This window comes from Mycetomoellerius zeteki, unplaced genomic scaffold (genome assembly GCF_001594055.1).
Source record: "Mycetomoellerius zeteki isolate Tzet28-1 unplaced genomic scaffold, Tzet1.0 scaffold98, whole genome shotgun sequence".
Lineage (NCBI taxonomy): Eukaryota > Metazoa > Arthropoda > Insecta > Hymenoptera > Formicidae > Mycetomoellerius > Mycetomoellerius zeteki.
Genome location: NW_017258021.1, coordinates 3393256 through 3413551, shown reverse-complemented (window position 1 = coordinate 3413551; position 20296 = coordinate 3393256). Strand labels below are relative to the sequence as shown.

The window sequence follows — 20296 nt, the reverse complement described above, 5'->3', positions numbered from 1 at the left end:
AAATTTCGTCTCTTCGATATTTCGTTATCTTCATCCCGGCACAAATCGATCCTCATTGATCATATACAGGGTGTTCATTTGAAAACTTTCCAGCTGATTATCTCGAGAAACATAAAAGATACAAAAAAAAGTTAAAACACGCGTTCCATGATTTCGAGGGAACGAACATTGATAAAATTCTGAACGAACATTTTGGAAAGTATTTGTTGGAATAGCTCTACATTCCTGTACAATTCTTTGACGTAAATCGTTGATATTTTCCGGTGGAGTTTTATAAACAACGGATTTTAAGTGTCCCCATAAGAAAAAGTCTAGTGGAGTTAGATCAGGAGATCTTGGTGGCCACTCGATGGCTCCTCTTCTACCAATCCATCTCTGTGGGAATCTCTGTCAGAATTTCAGAATCGCTTTTATTATTGTTTAGCAAACAACGGAGAACATTTTGAACATTTGTTATAATAAAGGATGAAATTTTATGCAGTAACTATGCCTTGCTATTTTCTTAAATATCTCCTAAAATAGTGATCGAACAAAAAAATGTTTCCTACAGAAGTTACTTGTTTTTTTACGTTAGAATAAGATCCTGTAATAAAAAATATACATTTCCATTTAAAAAAACAAATTTGACCTTCAAATACGTTGAAAACGCCCTCCAAATAAAAAATTGAGAGTGCCGTTCTCTTTCCCCCTCGAAATCATGGAACGCGTGTTTTAACTTTTTTTTGTATCTTTTATGTTTCTCGAGATAATCGACTGGAAAGTTTTCAAATGAACACCCTGTATATAAGGCAAACCATGTTTCGTAGAAGGAACTAAGCGGTATATCTATAGATTCTCGACTATTTCTTATCAAATCTTTTTTATTTTTTATTATTGAATATTTAAAAAATTGAATTTTACATAATCTCTGATACTCGTTGAAAGCTTTTAAGGATCATTAATGATAGGATCTTGCTTTTTAAATTACTTAGTGTAAACAATTTATTATTATTAATTTTTTAGTGTTACTCGTGAAGAATATTGAAAAGTTTTAAGTGGAAGCTTCCATTTATCATGTAGCGGATATTCATTTTTCGAACTGTGTAAGTTCCGCGTTCACAATTATGTTGCACTGCACGTAACTTCGGACCTCGGTAGTAGGAATTCTCGAACGCAAACGAAGTTGCGATACTTGATACTAGGAGTACTTCGAGAGGCACGCCAAGTACGAGAACTGCAACAATTTCCGGCGATTTGTATTCTATGCTGTACAGAATACGTCCCTCAAACTCATCGTTAGTACAAGTTTTCTATTTTCAATTACATCCGCGAAAACTCTTTTACAAACTGAAAAGGTCAAAAATATAAAAGTAAAACGTTGAAGGTATACAGGGTGTTTCCAAATTAAATCGCAAAACTTCGGGAGCGTGTAGAGGAGTAAAAAACTAAGAAAAAAAGTCCTATAGACATATGCTCGTTTTTGCTCCGTTTCAGAGAAATCGAAAAAAAATGTTTACATTTCTTGCCATATCTAGCACCGACATATTTGATTACATTTTCCACTTTCTGTTATGAATTTGTCAGTCGCTCTTTGAAAGCCTTTAACAGTAGATGAATTTTGTCTTTTGCAATATGCCGCGTACGTATTCTAATAGTGAATATGCTGATATGGTTTTTGTATACGGTTTCTGCAACGGTAATGCTTTAAAGGCGGTGCGAGAATATGCACGACGATTTCCAAACAGAAGAGTGCCAAACCGAAGAGTGTTTATGTTGACATTTAATAGATTGTGTTTGACAGATGCAATGCTTGTATTGCTGCAAGAGGTGCACATTTCGAACAAAATCTTCATTAAAAAGTTTATAAATAAAATAATTAAAATAATAAATTAAATATATTTTTTTCTTTTTTCGTGATTTCCTGCGAAACAAAGCAAAAAGGAGCATATGTCTATAGGACTTTTTTTCTTAGTTTTTTACTCCTCTACACGCTCCCGAAGTTTTGCCATTTAATTTGGAAACACCCTGTATATCGATTATCAATAAATATACAAATCATTTAAGCTTCACAAAAGCACAAAAAATATTCTATTTCGATTTAAGAAAACAGAAAAATAAACATGTTTCGTTTTTTTAAAGAAATAAAATTTGTTAAAGAGAAAAAGAAAGAGGAAATCGAAGAGAATCTTTAAAACTTCAAGAATTAAAATAAGCGAAAATATTATTTTATGATAATTTTATTTTACGATGTAAATAATATGGAAACGAGACGCAGTGAAATGCAACATATACGAGATTTAATAGTGAAAATATTACAAACTGAAAATGGAAAAAGTGTGACCTATAATGCGCGGCCGTCAATAAAATGCTCTCGTTAAGAAAAACTTACTCTCCGCAAGTTTCTTTCGTTGAAAAATATATTTCTACCACATATTTTCTCCTTTTCCGGACTACGCTGTATAGCGTGAATAAAAGCCGAGTGTGCAACAGTGAGATAGATGTTGGAATCGAGCTATCGAGCTTTTGTTGGCATAAATGGATTTATGTTGCGCCATCGATCTCGCATATGGCTTCGTTATGATGACACGCGATTCGAGTATCTCCACTTGAAACGTATTCCGTGGCGAGTTTCGCCATGTCACTGCTGTTGTCACGATGGTATAGCGTTTTCGGAAAATTGCTGAAACGCAGACATAAATCTGTCGTTGATGGAGATCGTCGATCGGGAAATATTTTCGAATCTAGTCGTGGACAGTTCGCCGACGTGTATTCGGCTCGTGTATAAATAACGCTACGAAATGAAAAGAAAATTCAATCTCGGAGATACGAGTGTAAAATCGTTAGTAATTGATATTTAAACGCTCTCACGAATAATAATTCGCGAAAGATTATTTCTTTATTAAATGGATACAGCAAGCGACACCGGCAGCGCGCGATCAATATTCTCTCCTTGGCTTAACTTTCAATCTTGGATTTGCATATTATATCTGTGACATTTGTATTTATGAATCCTTGTCAATCGGAAAATATCAAACGAGGGCGTCATATTCAAGACTGCCTCGTAATTTTAATGTTCAATGCTTTTCTAAAATTATCATTTTCCGCCTCATTATACTCACGTTTTTCTCATCGAGAAAAGAAACGTGGGCAGGGAAATTACTCTAACGCGAAGCAGAAAACGAAAGGAAGATTGAGGAAGCTTACCGATTTGACGGATGAGGGGCAACCAAAAAAGAAACAGCGAAATCATCCATCAACCGCATCGAGAGTCCTTAAGGAAATTACTCAAAGATCTACTACCTTCGTGAATACATCCTGATGAGTACTCACACGCTAAGTAATTCCGCGCACCAAACTTTGATGAGTCACATAGCTAGTGCTCGGTATTTTAAAATCCTTAGTTTAATCCCTCAAGGGGAACGGAGGAAAAATAAAATAAAAATCTAATTTTAAGAATAACGTGGAATATCCAATCTTCGTCAGAATCCGTCGGTAAGAGAACACACCAATCCGGAAGCGTAGACAATACCTTTGATTCTTCAATAGCTTTGTATTGATTTACAGTGGTTTATACGGGGTGTCTCAAAATTAATGTTTCAATGTCCTTTTAACAATGCTTTTCCGAATTTAAAGTCAGTTTTTTCTTCAAAAAAAATTAAAGCATTAATTTCTAAACATTTAGAGAGAAATAATCTTTTTCATGAATTCTTTAAAGAAAATAAATGAATGACTTCCTTAATTAATTTCAAATGAGATTTATTTTAGAATAATTTTAGTTGAAGTAATATTTGCAAAGATATAAATAAAAATTGCAAAGTTGCAATAAATGATTATTTCCCTCGATATTTTCGCAAGAGAAAATAGTCTATAATTTATTCATGTATGTATGCAGTCACCTAGTCACAATTGCGGAGATTACAAAGGACGCATAGGAACGTACAATAACTATAATACCAATATCATTGTCTTTACCAAGTCACTTGCGACAGGATTACAACGTATAGCGATACGGTGAAACGTTAAATCTAGCCGTGTATGCTTACGCGCGACAGTTGTCTCACTTACAGCATCCACCGGTTTCTAAACTGACATCTTGTACACGTTTCTTACAACGGATATTCATGTACAAAATTCTCATCATTCGTATTATAAAATATACTAAACATTACTCTTTTAACTACGAATACTGGAAGTTAAGTTCAAATAGGTGCTAATTAAAGTAACGGAACTATTGTAGATGTTGATTTTAATTTTATTCTTCTCCTATAATTAATTTTATTTTTCTTATTTATTAAGTATTGTTAAATAAACAAAGTCAGTATATATTTACTGTATGGGAAACGTAAAAAGTTTTTTAAAATTAGAATATTTCATTGATTCTCCTAAACCGTTGGGTTAATGCTCTAAACCGCGATCTAAAGCTATTACTTCAAAAAGAGCACTAAGGGAATTAGTGACTCCATTTATCACTTAGCCTTTAGCCTTAATTTGTCCTCTCACCAAGAGCATCGAGTCCTGCCCCCTCGAAATTCTATTTACCATAAGTAATATCAATAATGAAAAATTAAATATGAATTACAATGTACAAAAAATATGCTAATTAATATATTGGAAAGAGTCCGGTTGCATTAATTGAAACTCTAATGGAAAAAAATGGAAAACAAATCAGAATTTTATAGTTAAATCTATTACAATTCTAGTCGAGATAACCAAATATCCAATTATGATGACCAGAATTCTGATTAATATAAATCAAAATCTATTTTATTCATTTTCAATTAGAAATTTGTCTCATTGTCAGTGTAGAGTTTATTTCTTTCGAAGTTAACTCGTAACAGCAAAAACAATTTTACTCAATATAACTCAATATAATTTTAGAGAGGACTCTCGCATAACATATTTTTTGCATTTAAACTATTATAAGAGTATTAACCCATAGACGAGTAAAGATTCAGCTTGGTTAAGAAATAATTCACCTTTCTAGCCAGAGAGTAAAGTACATGATGTGATTATGATCGCTATGTAAGTTTAACGAAATCTAGGGTGCAACTGCGGCGACGCATGTTGGACTTCATGGTCGATGGTGGATACAGTTGCATCAGCATCAGAGACTCCGAAGGGAAAGCTCGTCGACGTTAAAAGCTCGAAACATTAAAAGCATCGCATCCACGCCCCCGGCTTCCCTTTATGCTCGCGCATGTCGACGCAAGCTCGCTTAATTAAGCCAAATATGAGACGCTTTTATTTCGAATTACCTGCCAGTCTCTTTCATCGATTAAGAGAAAGGCGACCTGTTTACAGTCAGCGAGGATTTTTGTTCGTAAAAGATATAATGATATCCTTCAAAATGATATTTTAAAGCAGCTTGAAAAATCCATCGGAAATTTTTTATTGGGAAACGAAAAAATAAGTAGGGAAAAGTCCCTGATACCGACATATGACTTTGTTTTTAGACAATATTTCTTAAACAAAAGGTAAAAATAAAACTTTAAATACATAAATACAAACTAAAAAGTATCTTCTATCAGATAATATAAGCAGTTTTTATAATACTGTTTGTAATTTTGCAATAATTAATTTTTTCATAAGATAAGCAAAAATGAGTGTCTGACAAAATGGGCTACAAAATTGACACAGTGGGCAGTAATATAATATAATGTGCCACATATTCCTATTCTTTTTCTTTTACAGAAATTATCTATATAAAATACCTACAAGTGATTGTATATAAGATTTTCTAGAATCTTTTCACTTCGATATAAAACATTTTTGTTGAATTATATGCGTATTTATTTTATGCTGTTCTGCAAGATGCAAATAAGTAACGCGATAGTTTTTCAAGAGCTTTCCCATATATATATTATTACTTTCAACTTCGATAGAGTTATTTGACGCTATAAAGCAACATTACAAAGATTAAGTTCATGATTTGTTTTACAGACAGGTGGTTAATGCTGCACCCCAATTTTATATTTAAAATTGTATTATGAAAAAACTAAGAAAAAAAATAATATAAATAAAACTGATTTATGAAACTACAAGCATTTAAAACGACGTAATATTATTAATAATATAGTTACTATTATTTAAATTACGCAATTTACAAAAGAAAATCGTAAGAATTTTATTTTCGCATTCGTAGAATTCGTTTTTAGCTGATTTCGTATAGAAAAAAGCCACAAATGTACAATTATGCGAATTTACACTCTTTTAATTAACTACAGATCATATTTTTATTGGTATTAATAAAGTGCAATAGTTAGTTTCTGAGAAATAAGGGGGTGTCGCTTTAGAAGACCTATGTCAGTATCGGCGACTTTCCTCTACTGTAATGTCTTATACAATTTAATTCTGGAACTATGACGAACTTTAATATACACCAAATGGAATTCTTCTTACTCGTGAATAACGGTGTATGACGTAGTTGTCGAGTGTTAATTTGCAGATTCACTGACTAACGGAGTAAAGAGGGATGAGAAACCGTTTATGCAGATTACGTGCTGTCTGATTACTGACGGTACGACACCACTTCTGCTCCTAGAGCTGCCAACTCTCCTAACGCGCCTCCCAAATGCGCGCCTGCATCTATCCGCATCACGTGCCAAGATTAGTTATTAGATTGCAAGAACGGCAGACTTGGCTATGTAACGACATCGGTATGGAAATGGGAATGAAGATGGGCCACTGTTATATGACGTGCACAAAACAGGAAATCTTCTCGCGGCAATCATCGCGCGTTACTTACGTCGAGGAGATCTACGCTCAATGAGATTCGCGCCCACTCACGCGGATACTACGACAGACGTGTGGAATTTCAGCGATGTAACGTATAAAATTTATCGCCTTGGGATTCCGGAATAAAACGTTTAATATCCCGAAGAACATCGCGTAGAGAATGAGATCGTCAAGCCATTCCGGCAATCCGGAAAACGCAGGGCCGAGCAAGATGTCGAGTCGAGCGGATCTCACTTAGTCAAGCAAAGTTAACATGTTAAGCGAATCGTTAATTGTGTGACATGCCGTGCCATGCGCTTCGTAGACGACCGCGAAGTTCAGAAGAGAACTAAATAGAAGATTGGGTTAAATTTGACGGAGAACTGCACTTGGCCCCGCAATGATGGCAAGAGTTTTGCTTTCCAGCTAGCTTCGTGAAACTCCGCCAGCATAGATGCTGCAAGAATTTCCTGAGAGTTACTAATGGTATTCCAACATCCCGCGCCAGCCCACGAATTCCATTAGGGTACGTCAATAATATTCTCTTACATGTTACAAGACCGATTAAATGTTAAATTACAAACGCGAAACTCGTTCGTTTACCTTTCGTTTGCTCATAAGGAAGGTTGCCTTACTATAGATTTTGATATTACCGTATTACTCACACATTAAAAGTTTAGCAATAATATTACGCATAGTAAAGATCGCAGATGTAGCTAAATCGCTGATATAAATCTCATTATTGAGAAATAGTTAATTTATAATTCTTGGGGGGGGGGGGGTGTATACAATTAAAGAAATTTATAGAAAACTTGTTTGTGAATTTTGTTCGAGTCACTGATGAGATATATCGAATGAAAATGAAAATCGATGTTCAGACGCTTTGATGTGGAAGCGTCAGGTATCCGGTAACAGTTAATCGAATATCTAGCGCGTCCCACACCGGAAATAGCAACGGAAGCGGAAATCTTAGATCAAGAAGTGGTTCACCTTGATCATGGAAGAGGATCGCTAACGGAAAGCAAGTGTCGCCTGATGGTATCTGTCTGCAATTCAACATAGAGATGTCTAAAGTGCTCAAGAGTTGCTATCTGGCACGGCACGAACAACGAGAGTTCAATTTATCCTATCCTATAAATCTAGCGAGTTATTACTTACGAATATTTATTGAAAGCCATATAATAGTGATAAAATTTCGCGATATTATTTTCTTATTTTTGTATAAATATAACAAAAACAATAGACATTTTTTGTATATTACATATTAGCTTGAAACTTTGAAGGATTTAGAAAAGTATTGTATTTTTTAAATGCTCGCGCATCATCGTCTTTCTGAAACTTCATTAAGACTTCATTTCTCACAAACTTCATTTCTCACGTACAAATTTTTATTTTGTTTCATTCATCTTTTAATTTACAATATATACAAAACTACACACATAGTGGAAATAGCGATTTAATTAAACCAAGAAAGCGAAATAGCTACTGAGAATTCTAATTGTACATAAACTCAATTAACTTATGCTAACACTTTGAATTTCAATGTACACGTATCCGTTAGCAATTCACATGAAAATTGTCAAAGCTGCGACGCAATTAATATATTGAATAAGAACACATTTAAATTTGCATAAGAAGTTCGCTGTAACGTTTACCTTATTTAAGTTTTGACAAGTTCCGCCAACTAATATGATCCCGATCTACGAGGCAGAACGTGAGTTCGCTTTAATAGTCAAGACGACAAAGGGTGTTGTAGACTGCCTATCGTGATTTAATGAGAGCGAACATTGAAATGCTTTTGTAATCGGATATAGCGGTTCATGTCTTTTGTATACGTTTAACGTTGCAATAGCATTCCTTTACCGTATCGACGAGAAAAGTTGAGGCGAAAAAGAGAGAGAGAGAGAGGGGGGGGGGAGAAAGAGAGGGAGAGATACACAGCAACGGGAATATTATTAAAAAAATAAGTAGATTTAAAAAGAGAGAAATAGAAAAGAATTAAAGTTTCTCTTTTATTTATTTTAATATTTGTCGTTTTGAAGCGATATTATTAGCGATAATAATAAATACATATAATCCCCACTCGATTCACATTGCCACATTTGTCACTGGTGAATCTTATTGTTAGAGCGATGGGAAGCAATGCCATTTGACTGATGATAACCTCTTGACTATTAATTGGCGTTACTATCCCTCAATTAATAGAGACTCGGATAGATGGCAAATTACGACGTACAGCGCACTGTTTGACAAATATTTGTCTGTCAACACAGTCCTTGCTTTGATTTTGGTAAACTATACGTAACTATCATTGATTATAGAAACGTTGCTCCTTTCCGAGCAATATCTCTCTGACGAGGATTCTTTTCGCTACAATACAAATTTCTTCGTGTAACAAAGTTTGAAAAATAATCATGTCGATATAGCTCGATAATTTGCATGAAAGCAAGTAAGGTTTGTCTCAGCGGAATCGATAATTTGTGACGCTCGCACAGGCGAGCGATTCCGAAATGGCTTTCGCGGAAAAGTCAAGAGCGATAGCAGCTTATCAATATGGATGTGTTTAACTTGCTGCATAATGGACGAAGTCGGCGTTTCCCCAACCGAATGATATAACGGCGTAATCATTAGTTGGAACATTCGGACGGAAACTTGGTTAACTCGGATCTCCACTTGGAAAACTAATTGAAAGAATCCTCTCTTGTTGGAGTCTTCCGCTCTACGTTTCCTTCCTTCTTAATTCTTTTTATTCTTGAAAGCTTTTCCGCCGTCTGCTTTGTGCGTTTTGATCTTCGGAACAACAGAAATTTGTAAGAATGCTTTGCGGAAGATCGAAGTCGATGGTAGGAGTACTTTCTTTCGCAAGTTTAGAGCTGATATTTCTCTTTAGTAAAAATTTCAATCCATTTTAAATTGCAGAGATATTTAATGCTGAAAGCTGAATGATTCGAAGGCTTTGGACGTTTTATTAAAAACTTAATGTTTCTTAATATAAAACAATTCCTGATTATTTTTCTTACAATACTTATTTTTATAAAATATAAGTATTCTTACTGTGCATCCACGCAAGGCACAATATAATGTAAATCGTCAGGGTTGGAAACGTTACTTCATAAAAATAATTCGTTACCATTACCGTTTTTTTTTTTTCTAAAAAACAATTCGTTATCGTTACTCGTTATTGATTTCACATAAAAATGAATTTTCAGTGCAAAATTGAAAATAAGAGAAACAACCTCCAATGACCTTGATCTTAACAAATGTTATCCAGGACATGATCCTGAACAACATTCAAGAGGTTTTAGCCGTCGGACACCTTGCGTTGCGACGTCAATTAGTGAGAAAATACATAGTTGCTTTAAAAAAAATATGTATGCAAAATAGATAATTTTTTAAAGAAGCAACTATATGTTTTCTTTCCACCAATTGATTCATCTCATTATTCTGTTCATAAAAGTATTAAGGTACGATTATCAAAATATTAATAGTTTACGAGTTATTTAACACTTTATATGTCAATATGTGTACACACACAATAAAGTATAAAATATCCCATAAACTATTAGTTTTTTTATACCTCTACCTTAATACTTTCATTTTCAGAATAATTAAAAGAATCATTGATAATGTCGCCTGACATCGTTGAGGATACATGTGTTCTCTCCAATATATCGTATCATGGCTTACCTTTTATTATACACTCAGTTCCAAAAAAAAGCGGTACACTATAAATTTGGGAAAAATTTATCAAATTTCAAATGATCATAACTTGGTAAATAATGAAGATAAAAATATGTTTAAAAAAGCAAAATGAAGCTTGAAATGTCTACTTTAAGATTATTTGAATGGGAATTGTACTAGGCCATTATTTTCATACTTTAAGATTATTTGAATGGGAATTGTACTAGGCCATTATTTTCAAAATGGCGGATGACAAAGTGACAACATGCAAAATTGATAATCAAAGTCCAACTTTGCGATGGTGCATGGTGTGAATCAGGTGTCGTCGCTCGATGGGACAACATGCACGTGAAAGTATAGAATTTTATCTTTAAAATGCTTTTTTACCGATCTCGATACGATCATTTTTCGCTGAGTTATTCCAAATTTAAGATAGCGCTGTCATTAGCTTAAATTATGCTATATTATAATTTTTTTAATTTTTCCATATTGGGAATAGTTCATATTGGGAAAAATTATAATAATAATTATTATAATTTTTCCCAATATGAACTGCATGGAGTTTGATTGGTCGAAACCATATTTTGTGTGTGTGCGTGCGTGCGTGCGTGCGTGCGTGCGTGTGTGTGTGTGTGCTTCGATAAATTCTTGAAGAAGACTGGAATACAATTACGCAAGATGAAATTAAAAGACTGATAAGAAATATGCAGGATCGTATGAATAAGGTAATACGCGTACGAGAAGATCATACACGCTATTAATATACACGCACGAACGCACATATGTAACATAAGTATATGTATACATATATGTATATACGCTCTAGTTACGATTTAAACTTTTACGTAAATAGAAATAAAGTAACGATAAAAGTAACTAGTGAAATCGTTACCATTACCCCAAAAATGTAACTGCGTTGCCATAAACGTTACTCAGAAGAAAATGTAACGTCGTTACCCAATCGTTACCGAAAAAAGTAACTTGTAACAGTAACGACGTTACAAGTATATATATAACGAGTTACTTGCCAATTCTGCAAATCGAATACTATCAATCGTATATATATATATATATCTCAAAAGATATACGAGTCAAAACGGTCTTCTATATACGCGATTATTCATATCACGGAATACTCCAAAGAATTTTAAAAACTGGGCAACCCATACTAGATCTTGAATTCTGATTAGTAGGTGCTTAATATGGCAGATGCGCCATGGAGACTTTGTGAAATCTTGTACAATCTTGAACTGCATTTAAAGATTTGAAATTGCACATTTTACACAAAACTGCATACTAAAACATTTTCTTTCTCACCGGTGCTACCTTTTTGCATAGTAGAACTTGTATTACTATAGCATCATTTGAATATTTTACTTATCGAAGTAGACGGGAAGGAAGAGTGCGCGTGGTCATGTGATATACGTGACCGCGTATGCAGAACTTGGTAAGTCTCCCCTTGAAACTTAGGTAATCTTCGTCCCCGGCCGTTGATGCACCACACGCGCACTTTCCCCATGCTTGAAAATGAGTCTTCCCCGGAATTCACTTAGCAGGCGCGGAATGAAAAAAGAGAAGCGGCGCAAGATATGTACCGAGGATATCCGCCGGTCTTAGTCCTCAAAACCTTGGATAGCCTCGAAAAGATCGTACATTCTTAGGCTGAAAATTTTATCGCGTAAAATGCAACGTAGAAATATTAAAACTTTCCAACACTCTAATAAATGTCAAAACGATGTTAATTAACTAAAAGCACTCATCGCGCGCGAACTAATGAAAATAATTCATAATAATTTGATATTGCTATGCTACTTTCTTCAGCAGAAATATCTCGAGACGAGAGAAGAATGATAGGCTTTCAAACGTTAAAGTCCTCATCGGACGTTACTTATTACTCTAACTGAGGTAGACATTTTTCTCGCGTATTAGATCAGGTCATTATTTAATGTTTATGAACGACGAAACGGCTTTCATAAATAATAATCAAGAAGTCCGGACATTAAATCGATGCGGAAAACATAGGGCTCTCGTTACGTTATTCGATATAGCGGGTGAAAGTCTCGTAAGAGATATTTTACAAAATCTCACTAATTCCAAACGCTATACGAGGCTCCCAAAGGCGAAACGGCTCCTCCTTGTTACTTTCAATATTCCCCAAGCACTTACTTCGCGACGCCAATTTTACGAAGCAGTTAGCGGCGCTAACAAGTTATCGGAGTGAAATTGAAGGGAGATACCCAACGGCCGGGATAGAAACTACACTACAGTTTGATCAGCTTACTGAAACTCGCCCTTCGGCTATTTTGATTACACCCAGCTAGATTTCTATCGTACACACAAGACGCCTCGAAACTATACTGCACTTCCTCTCGATGATAAATCCTGAAGAGAAAACCAAAAAGTCCAAATCGTTCGAACAAAATTCCTATTTTTTACATCAAGACTAAATCTATTGCGTTTATCACGTAATTTCTGCTATGTTCGCCATCGACGTTATACCTTTCGTATAATTACCTGTAACTGAGAAAATTAATAAGATAAAAATTAAATTACCAAAGTGCAAAACGTTAAGTTTCTATTTAGTAGGAGCGCATTACTGACAAACGAATGCAATCGAGGAGTCAACCAGCGGGAAATTTTACGGTTCACGGCCATTAAAATGAAATGTGCACGGAGTTGTAGCCAGCGGCGATGGCGGTGTCGCGAGTCAGCTGATAAAATTCCCAGTTATTCGAGAGAAGGCCCGAAGATACTACGGGCTTCGAGGGATTTTATAAATTGTCCGAACGAACGGACCGTTCGTTCTGGTAGGACGACCGATTTTACAACTGCTGAATTATACGCTCTGAAAGTCCGGGCTTCCATTAAAATGGAATAACGTTCTCGATGTAGCGATGCGCACTACGAATTGAGAGACACATCCTCTTTGCCTCATCCTCTGAGAGAGTGAATAAGACAAATAAAATATATCGTTTATTCTCGAGATAAAAGGATAAAGACGCGTTTATTCGACTGGCGATAGACAATCAGATTTTTTTTATCTATCTTCGTGGCAGGTAGTCATAAAAACGTCGTACAAGTAAAACACGACCATTGAGGCGAAGAATCGAGCACCACGTTGAAAGATGAAAGTCATATACATGTGCTCCACTTCTACCGACTCACTTATGACCCATATTCCTCTACAGTTTATGACGCAAGTTGTAAAACCGTCTGTTGGGCGCTCCTAAACTTGATAAGGACTTAAGTCACCGGAACATCGAAATGTCGCGTAAAAGTTTACTTCGATAAACCTGGTGGCGCGTATCACTGAGCGCAGTGTACCCAATTTTAAACAAAACTTAGGACTCTGTAAATATATGTATATGTGCAACTCTCGATGAATAAAGTATAACGTTGAAATGTTCATTCTTGCTTACATTTAGCGCTTAATACGCCTCTTTGAAATGACGGCTTTCTCCATTATAAACGGCGGAAAGAAGGAAAGAACTTCGGCATAGTCGTCGATAAAACGTCGGTCGGGGATAAAGACGGCTAAGCAAGGCTAAGCATTTGTCGACGTGTGAAGTCGGTCCTATCTGGAAAAACTTTCTGAAATATTGAGAGACTCTAGAGAGACTTTCAGTGTTCGATGCGAATGCTGTACGATCTCCATTTTCCCAATTCCGTTCCTATCTCTATACCCTTTCGCCGCAAAAGAAAATGAACTGTCATCTCTGTGTCTATTTAACAGCACAGATCGTTATTAAATTAACTACTTGAATGCAATTTAGACGATTTTCTCTACGTGAAAATAGAAAGATCGCTTAATAAAATCAAATTGACTTACTCGATCATCGCAATTCAAAGGAGGTGCGATGAATTCTACTCTATTTAATGTATATATGAATTTGTAGATATATTTTCTACACTGTCTTCTATTTTTTTCCAACTTTATCATACACATTAAATAATTACATCGGAGAATATGCAAAATAACATTTGAAATCAATAGTTTTTCATCACAAAAAGAGAAATTGAAATATAATATATACGTTTGAAAATTTATCGTGCATGAAATCTTCATTTGTATTCATTGGTAATATCGAGAATTCAATCAAGACCCCATTGAAATTTGTAACTTGTAACCAAGAACTCGCCAACTATTTCCTACAAGAACTCGTGCGAAACATGCTCTAAAGAGACGCTATATAGTTCTCCAAAGAGTTCAGAGCACTTCCCGCGAATGTCAGAGACTTTTTCTATTATCGGACACTCTCTAACGTTAATGTGTCTTTCCCACCGGTATTCGGCTGTAAACTTAAAGTATTTTCGTCGTTGACTTAAAACCTATCGAACTTTCCTCGTTACGTCAGATTTCATCGACAGTTAAACGACGTCAGTAGAATGGAATTGCGTGAGAATGAGACTCTGCACTTAGAGCGCGGAAACCTTTCACGCGCGTAATTGCCGATGGAAACTTGAAAATAACGAAACAAATTTCGAAATTAGATATAGGCTGCATGATTGTAAATTTGTCATTTATATTATAATATTAAAGCGTTAATTAGTTTTATAATGCGATGCATAGTAATATCATTAAGAAACAATAAAGAGAGAGAGAGAGTTGACTAAAAAGTAACTAATACTGAATTTAATTTTTAATTACTTATTCATTCAATTGAAATAACAAACACAAACTAGATTGATGATTACATCAAATTAAATCTTCCTTAAAATATTTCTCCCAATTAATGACATCCATTAAATATTTCATCGTACTTTAATTTTTTGGATAAAAAATGAATAATTGCTTGTTGATAATTTCCAGAATTAGTTTTATTAATCTATAATAATTTAATAGTTATATAAATAAAAATAATTTGTTCTTTCGGGATTATAATTCTGATTAATTATAATTTCAAAATAAAGATCAAGATATTTCACAGCCCACCTAAGTCTATTGTTGCATATTGACCGATAATATATGTATTATAATTTCTATATTATATTTTATATTATAATATATATACATTGATAATTTCTTTATATTCAAATACTGCTTTCTAATATTCTTTTATGCTGATGTAAACAATCTTTTGATTAAATGCCGCGACAATCTGGTGCGAGCAGGTGTTTTTCGATCAGAAGATCAGCAAACAATCTTAAACTACATATTTTACATCACAAAAATCAATCCAAATAAAAAGAAACAAAAACACAAAATGTCCGATACATAAAAATTTTAAACAGTTCGACAGTGCATTAGTTTGGCGGAGATTTTATTCGGCAGATATGCTAGTGACCAAGAATTTCCGCACCGGACACGAGATGGTAAAATTGAACCGTGAGCAAACAGTAATATGGGCGGTTTTACGCTAGGAGAAACGGACAGTGTGGCGACAGTTGATATCCATCGAGAAAATCCAGAAAAATCGCTTTCTCTTTTGTACCAGCGCGATCCACAATGTGGATAAAAATACGATGAACGTGCAATTTCGCCTTCATAGTCGCCTTTGTAGTAACCACTTCATACCTTTTCCATTTACCACATTGCTATCCTCATTTCTAAAAAAAAGTTTCTACCTTGAAAATAAAAATTCGCTTAGTACACAAAATATTTCGTTTTTCGAATGAATTGATGAACTATTTTTCAGATCACGTTGTCTGATGATACAAATAATTTGCATAACAGTCTTTAAATTATTTATTTAATTATTTGTACCTGCTTTTGAGTATTAGAGAACCACTTAATACCTACTGATCTTGGTGAAAAAAATTTTCCTTTCTGTCATAAAGACGACTAAATAAAGGAAAAAGGGGAAGGAGGGAGGGAGGGGAGGGAGAGGGAGAGGTAGAGGGAGAGAGATTTATTATATTCATCTTATTGAATGTAGACTATCGATTTGGTAAAGTTGTCGAGAAGTTGATAAATAAATTTTTAGTTTTTACAAACTTTTTCTCATCTTTTCTATATTTTTCTTCGTGAAGTTGCACTTTTAACTGATCGTGAAATAAGCTGATTCAACAACATCAAACGTACCTAATAATTGTCGGATGTTCACAGTATACGTAAAAATTTTAATTTATCTGGAAACTTCTTTTGGGACGACAGGGATAAATGCAAAACGGGAAAAAACCAATTGCCATATATCAATGTCGTACAACAACCGCAAAAGCATCCGCGAAATCCGGACAAGACCGTGTTTTTACGAACGTTCCCTTTTGCCCGCGAGACGCAAAATTGCGGAATGTACGCTGCGGCCTGGTTCTCTTATTGTGTCGCGCGGAAAACACATGCACATTCCGATACGAAAGTAAGTAGTTTCGTTTAAAGCAGTAGTGTTCTCTATTTTTATTTCTATTTCTCTCTCTCTCTCTCTCTCTCTCATTCTCCTTTCTTTCTCTTAAGCTTTTTAGGTCACAGATTTCTTAAATCATAAAGATCATTTTAGAATGTGAATAAAAGAATGAGTTAAAAGGAACGCGGCGCTTCTAAAAACTTGTTTTGTTTCTAAATTTTAAATGAGAGCACATTTCATGCAAACTAAGATGCAAACTAAAAAAAATGTGTTATTAAAAAATGTTTCACTTCTATTTTTGCTCCAATTTTGCTCCTTTTTCTCATCTGAATTTTTTTTAAGTGATCCCCGCTAGTCAACGCTCGGTACTGGAAGCCCATTTAAAGCAGAGGGATGAATCCCATTGAAATAACAATCGCGCAATGAGGTGCTAACTCGAACGCCCGTTAAACTTTTCAAAATACGGTATAGTAGGCGCATTGGACTGAAGCGCGGCAAGGGTAAGGGAACAATAACAACATTGTTCGCTTTTGGTGCACGAAGACCCAGCGCGTGCAATCTGCGGGCCTGGTATTGTCTCGTTAATTAAACGGATAAGCCATTGCGAGTCGACGGCAACGACGGCAACTAACGGCGACGATGCAGACCATCGGGAGCTGACGCTAAGGGAAGCAAACGCGGACGAACGAACGAGCGAGAGAACGAGCGAACGAACAGCACCACTCGACGCGTTGCACAAAGCGGCGGAAACGTTTGACGGGGTTGACGGACGTAGCCGGAGATAACAAAGTTGGTGGCGCGATGGTAACGTCGAGCCGGCCGGCAGAGAGGGTGACTGAGAGAAGACTTCAAAGCTGAGGAGGACGGAATCATGTGGGAAGAACAGAATAAACGTCTATTCACATACATTGCCATCCAGTCTCCCAACATACACATACTGACTTCTACAAATGTACGCAACGCTGCTGTCATTCAGTTTATATTTGATCAATAAAAAGCAGTGGCAACGCGCGCAAGCCGACTCTTGGATAAATTTTTTAAATGGATCATTTTACTCCAGCTGTTACTTCATTTTCTAGTTTGAGTAAAAAATAAATGGCAGTAGAAATATAAGATAAGAAATCTAGCTTATCAGGGGAAAAATCTCTATTAAAATAAATTTTTTATCCAAAAAGATATGATGTCAAATTTGTACGATGAAATATTTAAAAAAAATATCTTGCTGTGATTATTCGAGAGGTTATTTGATTTAATCGAATTAATCTAAATCAATCTAATAAAAGTTGAAAAGATATGTAAACGAAGAATTGACATTTTTTTAGTATTATATTTAAACAGCACTCTAATCATTTACTTTTTAAAATTAAAATATTGCTTAATTTAATTTTCTATACATTATATATAATATATATCATAACAGCGAGGTTACATCTCACATTTAAAACATTGCTAGCTAATGAATGAATATGCGCAAACTTAATCTCAATTTAACATGTTATTTATTTTTCCATCAAATTTAATACGTCATAAAATGTAAAGATTTTGAAACTACAATTTTCATATATTACATTTTTATGAATTTTTTAAAGACCTTGTTTCAACACCTATAACTAACGTCTTATATTTAATTATTTGATAGTATGAGCAAAGTCTACAGCATTGCATTTAATAAAGAGATAAACACTTGTTAAAAAATGTAAGTTGTAAAAGGTCTGATTAATAGTATATATTTAATGTTTAGAAATTATAGAGGTATTTTGTAATTATAATAGGTATATAATTATAATACATGAATTTTGTGACAATTAGTGGTAGCATAATTAATTAACATTTGACATCTCTGTTGTAAAATCATATCATTACAAATTAGCAATAAAAATCCAAACTCGTATTAGTAATTAATAGTGATATGAAGAAATAGTGCCAAATGAATAATGAGCTAACATTGATGTATTAATAATAAACAATTTATTCCAATCTGAAACAAATTAATTCCGCAAACCGAACGTTTCGGGTAACACAGCATCCTTCATCAGCAGTAAAAGAGAAGAATTTAGAATTATCCCCCAAAAATGATCATTACAGATGTAATACTTTTCTTCACAAGGTTACAATTTTACAAAGAATAATGTGATATTTGGATAAATCTCATGTGTCGCGCTAAATAAGCTAAGTAAAAATATTATATGAAAAAGAGAAAGAGAGAGAGAGAGAGAGAAATATCTACAAGAATCAGAGATACATATATAATATTTCGTAATTATATAGCGCTTGATCTACATTTACTATATGATAAATATAATACATTTGCTTGAGCACACGCCTCCAGGTTACGTGCTCAGATGGGAAGCATTGAAAGTATTTTCCCTTATTGCAGTTGCATCTCCTTCCTCAAGAGATCTCCGTGTGACCGAGTACGGGATATGCACGAGATGGAAGAATAGGTAGAACAAGACTGGCTGGTCCCGCGGGAAGACGAGCTACGCTGTCAAACCTCCGATCAATTTTTCACTGACGTAATTCCTTCGCTATACAATTTTCCGATATGTGTACTACTTGCTGTGTTGAACCTGCCAGCGTCGCAGGAGGCCAGATCGGTTTTGAAATTCCTTTCTGTTCAAACGTATCCTTGCTCTTCCTTCTCGTTCTACTGTACAATAATAATCGAAGAGTGGACATGGCACAATATATTAATAAACAAAAAGATCGCGATTGAAATAAGAAATGAATTTCAATAACATATTGCGAAATAGTCAATCACCTTCCCTTCTAAGATCGTAATTCTGAGAATATAAAGGATAGAGGATATCTAAATTATTATAGCTAGACAATTCCCCAGCACGTAGAAAATTAATTCGATTTAAATTAAAAATATACTTTCTTCCTCTCTCATAATAAATTCTCTAATTTTCTTCATAATGATTCTTCCTTTTTGAGATGCTCCTTAAGTTACTTCACAGAAGTATTATCAGTTTTATGGACATCGCTGTACTTAATTTACTGCGATACGTCAAGAGCATTAAATCGCTCTTGCTATAGTTAGTAACTACATTTTCTGCTTGCCAGCGATCCTTTGTTACTTTTCACATACACTCGTCTCGCTTTTCGTCGTATTAATACGGATACTAGTGTTGAGTCGGCTGTACGATGTTGCAGGGCATCGCTAATAGATGCTGAAATACAATTTGCTGATAGATACGCGAGCAGCCTTCGGAGGAGCAGATTTTAGCAGGAGTAGAATATTAATTAACGTCGCATGATTCCATTAAAATGATGCGCTGTCTAAAGGATATATCCATTTATTGTTAATAGGCTATTTAGTGCGACACGTGGGATTTATCCGAGTATCATTACTCTTTGTGAAATTATAACCTTGTGAACAAACGTGTTACATACGTAATGATCATGAGTTTGCAATAGAGATGTCAAATGTTAATTAATTATGCTATTACTAATCGTCGCAAAATTCATATATTATAATTATAATATATGTATATATGCATTGTAATTAGCAAATATAAGAAATATTGCTTTATTATAAGATTATCCTTATTTCTGTGAGTGCATATAATTATTTCAACTTTCTCAAACTGCGTTTGTACCAATTTCTAGGTGTACATTTAAAACGAATTTATTTCAAA

General features: G+C 34.6%; 1 protein-coding gene and 1 pseudogene across 1 annotated transcript in view; one reads left to right on the top strand and one right to left on the bottom strand.

Annotated features, from left to right (window-relative positions):
- Positions 1-20296, bottom strand: part of cpx (synaptic transmission protein complexin) — a 129072-nt gene that overhangs the window by 104480 nt on the left and 4296 nt on the right. The window lies entirely within an intron of this gene.
- Positions 7094-19393, top strand: LOC108730847 (uncharacterized; annotated as a pseudogene).